Raw genomic sequence first — 7420 nt, forward strand, 5'->3', positions numbered from 1 at the left:
TTAATGCCGTATCTAGATTTATGGGTGTATTCTGCCATTGAGATTTTAAATTAGTCTGTTTTGCCTTCTAATTCTCATTAACAGTTTAATGGTGAAGCATTCTTTTTTATTTGTTCATATCCTAGTTTTACAAGGAATATTTGTTTGGAGAGCTTATTAAGGAAAAGTCTTCATAGCTAATTTCAGTCTAGTGTTAATAAAAGTAAGTTTTCTTTAATGCTAATTGGACTAAACTACTATTTGAATAATTGTTCTTTCTCTGCTAATTTACTGTTTTAACTTTAACTTTTATTTCGAATGTTTTTGTTGTTTCTTCATACCAAAGTATGGAATTCATTAGCTGTTGCTCATTTGGATTATTTTCCCAACTGTTCATAGCCGAAATGGTGGGAATTTATTTTGATGAAACCTCTGATTATGCAAAAGTGGGTCGCGGCACTCATATAAATTGCACGCCAACCCTTTCTGGTGGATTTGGACGAGCTGAAAATGCCAATAATGAATTTTTAAACATATGAGCGTAATTTCCCTCTTAAAGTAAAGTGCACATTTCTAAAAACTGCAAAATCAACAGCTCATTTAGGCTGGCTGCCTTTAATCCACAGAAGGTGCAGGATTTCCTAATTATTATTATTTTTAATTGAATCTGACTGGTACTTTTAACCAAACTTCTTATTTTATTGACTGAACACCACTTCTCTCACAAACACAGTATAATGCAAATATTTCAAAGGTATGGGGTTTAGTCAGTCAGTCAGTATCCAATCCGCTATAACCTAACACAGGGTCATGGGGGTCTGCTGGAGCCAATCCCAGCCAACACAGGGCACAAGGCAGGAACAAATCTCCGGGCAGGGTGCCAGCCCACCGCAGGGCACATGCACACACACACCCACACACCAAGCACACACTAGGGACAATTTAGGATCACCAATGCACCTAACCTGCATGTTCTTTGGACTGTGGGAGGAAACCGGAGCGCCCGGAGGAAACTGTGGGTTTTACAGTTTCCTATATTTCTAGTCCAGAAGAACTCTATAAATAAATTATTTTTCCTTTACCTTTTACATAAAGCAGCTGTAATGTTTTCAGTTCAGAGTGATGAAATCATTTATGAGCATACAGTATACACTGCTAAGTACTAATGGAGATAAATAAAAGTGAGATTAACTGGAAAATTCTTACAGTGGCTTTGTTATAAAATAGAGGGTTTCCAATAAGAGATTTTTCTGAAATTAATATTTCAGAGGCAAAAAAAAAAAATCTATCCACATTTTTATCAATAATCTATTATTGTTCTTTAGTCATTTGTGTTGGATGTGGGAACTGAAGCAGCATCCCTAATTCAAAGCGCTTTAACCATTAAGTTTTACTGCTTGTGCACTTCATATACTTCTTGAAATGTGAGCTTTCTGGAATGTTTTGGTGATTTTCGGTGCCTCTTTGCTTAGCCATGACTCACTACTTGATAAAATGATATATTGATCTGGTAAATAGTTTTCCTCCTTTAATAAGAGTTATGCATAACATCAATTTATGTTACAATTTGCCCTGTAATGCATAATAATATATACAGAATATCTGTAGCACAGTAAGAATACACAGTAAGAAAGAATGCACAGAATATTACTAGAGTTTAGAACCTCAAGGTGTTAGCATCTGTTCACACCCTTGATGTACCGAATAAACCTGTTCTCTACACTGTGTATTTAAAGTTCAGATATATTTGCTGTATTGTTCATGTAATGTGGATTAGGACACTTGTAAAGGAGCTATACTTAGTAAACACCTCTCAATTACTGTATGCAGTTTATATAAAACATTAAAAGGAAAGCAAATGTGCTACAGTACATCAGAAGCATTTATCCAGTTTCTATGAAAACCAGCAGGCAAAAAAGGTTGACACTTGGGGAAAAAATTAAATCTTTGCAAGAGATGTTAGAAAAACCAAAACAGCTGGAACAAGATAAATGTACAGGTGCCGTGCAGCACATCTATCCAAAATGGGAAACGGTTCACAGAAAGTGCTGAGTGGACTATACTTGGTGTCCCAGAATGTCCCAAACAGAGACAGGGAAGCTGCTGACATCATCTAGGCATTTCCTGGATCAGTCCTGTGGGTTTTGTTATAAATAACATCTGGTTTGACTTCAGATTGTGTGACCACATGCCTGGAAAAATGAACAGTGCTCTTACCTCTACCATTTAAAAATATCAATAAAATGTTTTTGAGTATAATATCTCCATCCGTCTGTCCATATTGTACTCTGTACAGTTCAGGGCCATACGGTGCTAGTGCCTAGACCAGGGGCAAAAGAGTCAAGGAAGGAACCAACTCTGGATTGGGCTCCAGTACATTATTTATTTTCAAAACAACAACTGTCACAACTCTGACAAACATGCTCTTGATATTCTGATTTGCTGTAGCAACAGTCCACATGTCCTAGGGCATTATTAAACAACCTTGTCCATTTAAGGTTTTTGTGGTGTCCTTAATGTGCCACCATCTAGTGGTGGTTTTTAGTATGAATGGCTTGTACATCTTATAATTTAAATACAAATAAATTAAATTACAGCTTGTAATTCAGCCTTTTTCATTAGGGGTTGGGTATCTTTTATTATTTTATTTTATGTTTGAGTAGTTTAATATAGTTAGGGCCCTGTAGAATTAGAATTTGTAAATTAGGGAATTAATAAAATTACTGACTTTAAACAGGGAGCTTAAGAAACTAGTGGGGGTACTTTGAGTTGAAGTGGAAAGATTCTAAGTAGAAATTATACAAATTTTCTGCTGTTGGGCATGCTTAAGCATAATTTTGTCTGTCATCTTGACTAGACTTAAAGTGTCTTTATTTCATTGAATTCATTTATTTGCTGACAGTGATTATATTAATCACACTGTTTCATCCAGGAGGAGAAACAGTTGGCTGCTTCACTCATGTTGCACCCAGGACCATATGTCTTTAAGGCAGCCAATCAGTTTGAGATTGCTGAAGTGACAGCCATGAGCAGCTTTCCTGTGCCCACATAGTCCCAAAAAAGCAATGTGTTTCTGCAGCTAGACAGATGTGCTTACCATATTTCATCTTCTGTACATCAAAAGACCACAGCTTTACAAGTTAAGTTTATTGTCAGTTTTATTTATTTATTTTGTATATATATATATTTATTTTGTATATATATATATATATATATATATATATATATATATATATATATATATATATATATATATATATGTGTGTGTGTGTGTATACAGTATATATATATGTCATTATTGAGATTTAATCAGTCCTTCACTTACAATATAAATTTTAAATTATTCAGTTAATGTTTTATTTGCTTTATAAATAATTGCTGTGAACTGAACACCCGAATGCATTCATATTATGCCTTTACAGGACATTTCAGCTGTGAACTAAAGGTCAAACAATGACATTTCACTGGGTGCATGTTTCTCTTTATAAGCAATTCGCTTACCTTCTTAAAAAGGTAACACTTGGTGATCTGCTTTCTATACCCTTTACAGGATTCATGCTAATTTATTGCTCATGTAGATGAAGAAATGAAGCTTAATAACTCCCTGCTGGCCCTGCTGCTTCTAATACCAATTATTAAAGAAAGATGAGTCATTTTTATATTCAGTGCAAAGTCTTTGCGGTTACAGTGCCTTTAGGTGGCTGTACTCTTTCTGTTTTTTGGTACAGTGTGCTCACTCAACTGTTTAATTCTTATAATATACTGAAATTTTTCTATAAATTAAATAACAGATTGGCTTTGCCTTGAAGGACATTTTTTTTTCTCTGTTGGCTTCCGGAACGTTGGCAATTAGCCACGGATTAAGCATGTGAACAATTACAGATTTGGAGTTTTGACTCATCTTTTTACTTTACACAGCACAACAATTTTTTTGAAAAGTCTTGCTTCCTGAAAAGTTTGCTGATTGTAACAGGTACCTACTGGGTATGCACAAATATAGTTTTGGTTTTATTGCATGACATAGGAACTCTGAGAAATAGACATTTATATGTTTACTGACAATAACATATTTAGTCACATTTATGTTTCGCATAAGCTATTAAATTCAACAGAATTAAAAGTGTTTTGCTCCTGATTTTCTTTTGTATTCAATGTCTGGTGCATCATGTTGCAGTGTTCAACAGTAGTCAGCAAGCATTGATGGATTCCAGTTCCCCTGGTATCGTTTCTCCATCGTAGCAATGTCCTGGTGAAACCTTTCAGCAACCTGACAGCACCGAGATTTGCGGGGAAGAAGTCCAAGTGTGAGTGGAGGAAATGAATCTTGAGTGACATGTTGCACTTCATTGTCTTGTATGCTTTGAGAAGTTTGTCTACCAGCTGAATGTGGTTTGGGACTCTGTAATTGCCCAGAAAATTGTAAACAACGTCTTTGAAGGCTTTCCAGGCAATTTTTTCCGGCCCAAGTAACAGATCTTCAAACCGCTTGTAACTCATAACATGTCTGATCTGGTGGCCAACAAAAATACCCTCTTTGATCTTGGCATCAGTTATTCTTGGGAACATCTGTGTTAAATAACGAAAACCTTTGCCTTCCTTGTTCAGTGCTTTCACAAAATTCTTCATGTGTCCCAGTTGTATGTGAAGAGGAGGCAAAAATATCTTTGCCGGGTCGACAAGCGATTCATGTGCCACATTTTTCTGTCCTGGAACTAACTTTTTACGGAGTGGCCAGTTCTGTCGAGAATACTGCGACTCTTTGGCACAGCTGTCCCATTCACAGATGAAAGAACAGTACTTTGTATAGCCGAGCTGCAGTCCTAGTAACAGAGCAACGACTTTAAGATCTCTACAGATATTCCAATTGTACCTGCTATACTGGACGTGCTTCAGCAACAGTTCCATATTCTCATTCGTTTCTTTCATGTGTGCTGCATAGCCAACAGGTACTGAAGGATGAACATTGCCACTGTGTAGCAGAACAGCTTTCAGGCTTAACATTGACGAATCAATGAAGAGATGTCACTCTTCCGGGTTGTGATCACATCTCAATGCCGAGAACAATCCTTCAATGTCAAAACAGAAACAGAGACTGTCGACTTGTGCAAAAAATTTGGTTATATCATGATGTCGGCCTCGAAACACAGAAATTTACGTACCTGGTGACAGCAAACATCATTCCTGCAGTCTCAAACCCAGCAACTCGGCTTTTGCTTTTGACAGACCCAAATCTCTGACCAAATCATTCAATTCGGACTGTGTTATGAGATGTGGATCGCCTGATGAGCACAATTCAAAATTTGGGTCAATGTCACTGTCAGTACCCTGCATTGCAGTTTCTTCATCTGGTTCGACTGAGGTCCAATCCTCTGGTGGATTCGGAATTGGAAGACTGTCGTCATGTGGCACGGGTCTCATTGCTGAGGGCAGATTAGGATAGTCAATTGACTTCTTTTTTTGTTACAGAGAAACCAGACACATTAGTCAAACAGAAGTAACAGTCCATCACATGGTCTTTCTGTTCTCGCCATATCATCGGAACAGCAAACAGCATCGCCTTTCGAGTGCCCCGAGCCAGTCTCTCAGACTGTCAGCACATGTCGCAGAACAATTGTGAGGCTCCCATTGCTTGTCTTGATCACCAATTTTGCAGCCGAAATACAGATGATAAGCTTTCTTCACAAGAACAGTCAACCAATGTCTCTGAGGCGCAAGTGTATATTCACCACAGATATAGCAGAATATATCACTGTCCTCACAGGTGGCGCAGTGGTAGTGCTTCTGCTTTGCAGTAAGGAGACTGTGGAAGATTGTGGGTTCGCTTCCTGGTTCCTCCCTGTGTGGATAGCGCTTTGAGTACTGAGAAAAGCGCTATATAAATGTAATGAATTATTATTATCGCGGTTGTTACAACATTGACGAGACACATCGTCCGACACCAAAACGTCTATAGCATCAAGCTTACTTACTGTTATATTGCTACAGATACTATAGATAGATAGATAGATAGATAGATAGATAGATAGATAGATAGATAGATAGATAGATAGATAGATAGATAGATAGATAGATAGATAGATAGATAGATAGATATTTTACTATACTGATACTATACATACACACTGACTATCTATATTAACCAAATGAGCAGGATCGGTGTATGCAAGCCACCTTTATAGCATACTGAGAACAGCTTCCAACCTGGCCTGATTCCATGCCTGGAAATGCCCAGGCTGCACAAACCGTTGTTGATAAGTCACTTACGGGAGCGAAAATGTTTCAATACAAATATAAGAAAAAATCATGACAAAACTGAAGATTTCTCTGAAATGGTACGTGATGGTTAAATTTTGATGTGATATTCATGATCAGCACCCAAAAATCTATAAGAAACACCCAACAGTGCAAAAACGTTGTTGTGCAGTGTTATCATTGTTTTTAGCAAATGATAAATGCATGTAGATTTTAGTTTAATCTCATTTACACTCTGTTGTGCTTTTAATGCATTATTTTTGTTATCATGGGCTCCATCCATTTCCATACCATTTATATAAGGAGTATTAAGGAAATTATATTTTTTCATATGTTAGTTACCCCAAGTAGCTTGTAGTGATGGCTGAGAAAATAATTTTATCTCATGTTGTAATGCAAAATGGAGATAGAAAATGTTCTGATAGAAAATTGGAGTCTATGCAGTCCAACGCTGGGCAACAGACAATAGTATCAAAAAGTCCATTAAGAAATCTTGTATTGCATAATGCACATGTTAAGTCATCCAATTGTATGTCCCAAAGTTGTGTATTTTTAGAAAAATACTGTTAAATAAACTAATTCCAGAAAACACTCTCAAATGGGTAGAGTATTCCTTTAAGTTAAAAAAAATATTCAAAAGCAAGAAGGAACTGCTTAAGTACTTTTATGTTAGGTAGAATGCCCAGTGGGGGCTTGGTGGTCTTTTGCCTATGGAACCCCTGCACCTTTTATTTTTTCTCGAAAATTTTACATTTTTCTGTCCTCTCCGGCCATCAGACTAACCTTTAGAGATTTTAAAACAAATCTATATATAAGGATTCTACATTTTTGTATTTCTCGTACTGCATATGGGAGCCGCTTGAACCCATTACCACTGATAATGAACCTGAGCCAGCGGATGAGGACAAAACACACAAACACGGCAAGAGGTGGGTTCAAAAGTGAACATAGTGCTTTTATTAAAACCAGCAAAAAAAAACAGTGTCCCCGGCTCACATCGCCCAGCCTTCAGAGAAGAAACTGGAGAGGTGCTGGGCTTGTCTGACAGAATATGAATGACCTGATGGCTGTTGGTTTTAATCTCATTTGAATTCTGATTGTTAATTTCATGGATTGTCATCAGTTTTTTTTATGGATTGTTTATTTTTTGGTAAGAGTACTGCACTTTTTGGACACTTTTTTTTGCTGG

The sequence above is a fragment of the Erpetoichthys calabaricus genome, chromosome 10 (genome assembly GCF_900747795.2).
Source record: "Erpetoichthys calabaricus chromosome 10, fErpCal1.3, whole genome shotgun sequence".
NCBI lineage: Eukaryota > Metazoa > Chordata > Cladistia > Polypteriformes > Polypteridae > Erpetoichthys > Erpetoichthys calabaricus.